Source organism: Sinocyclocheilus anshuiensis, unplaced genomic scaffold (genome assembly GCF_001515605.1).
Source record: "Sinocyclocheilus anshuiensis isolate Anshui unplaced genomic scaffold, SAMN03320099.WGS_v1.1 scaffold944, whole genome shotgun sequence".
NCBI lineage: Eukaryota > Metazoa > Chordata > Actinopteri > Cypriniformes > Cyprinidae > Sinocyclocheilus > Sinocyclocheilus anshuiensis.
In genome coordinates, this window is record NW_015549559.1 from 558,086 (window position 1) to 559,173 (window position 1,088).

The window sequence follows — 1,088 nt, forward strand, 5'->3', positions numbered from 1 at the left end:
AATAGCCTACGGTATGCGCGATTTTAATATAAAGGCTGCAGACTAACGACAATAGAGCGAATAACAATATCCCATGTCTTTCGTTATAATAATATACTACCCTTAACACAACAAATTGTCTAAAAAAAATAGACAATCACTGATTTAATCTCGTGAATTTCTGAAAGTTAAATATAGATTTTATTTTTGCATTATAGCCACTCAAAGCAAATTTTACTTGAAGTTCACACGACCTTTACAGAGTACATTAGGCATCTTCAGTGTGTTCAAAAAAAGACTCGCCCTATTGTGTCTGTATATATGCGTAAAAATCAGCTTTTACACAATCCCCGTCTACCAGTTGGAATATCCAATTGATTTCCATCATGTGTAAAATGAGATCGTAAATTATTATCGATATTTCAATATTTAAGCCTGGCATATCAGCATTAGAAGAGAGGACATTTTCTAAAAATGTAACTAGGCGAATGAATGTTTATTCGAATTATTCGGTAGGAAAATGTAACCATCTGTCTTCGACAATATAAATGGCTGCTTTTTAAACTTATAGAAGGGGTTATGCACATACGGGGCATTGCATCGAATGCTTCAGCTTGTAGAGGAATCAGCAAAGAAAAACATAATTATGCTATTTAGCCGGCTGACGTGGTGCAGCGGCAGCTCCATCCCACTCCGAGAGATTAAATATAGCTGCCCCCCTCACTCGCTCTGCTGCCGGGGAAGGACATTAGAGCCAAGGGAATTAAATGAAACCCATGGGACTTTTCAACTGGAGTGCGCAAAGTAAACTATAGAGATTAATGACACGACCTCCAACTGAATCAAGTCGCTTCCCGTCCTCACGTCTATTATTATTTATTATTATTATTATTATTATTATTATTATTATTAAAGGCTGAAAATATCTGTCCTATGAAGAGAATGTGCTAAAAAATTTAATTTAATTGTCCGTGTCCATTTTAAGTAGGCAATACTTCGATACAGAAAGGCAATTTTATTAATGATATTAACATTTTATAATAATCATAATTATATTTTATGGAACCATGTTAAATAATACAACTGATTTGTATATAACGAACGACAAA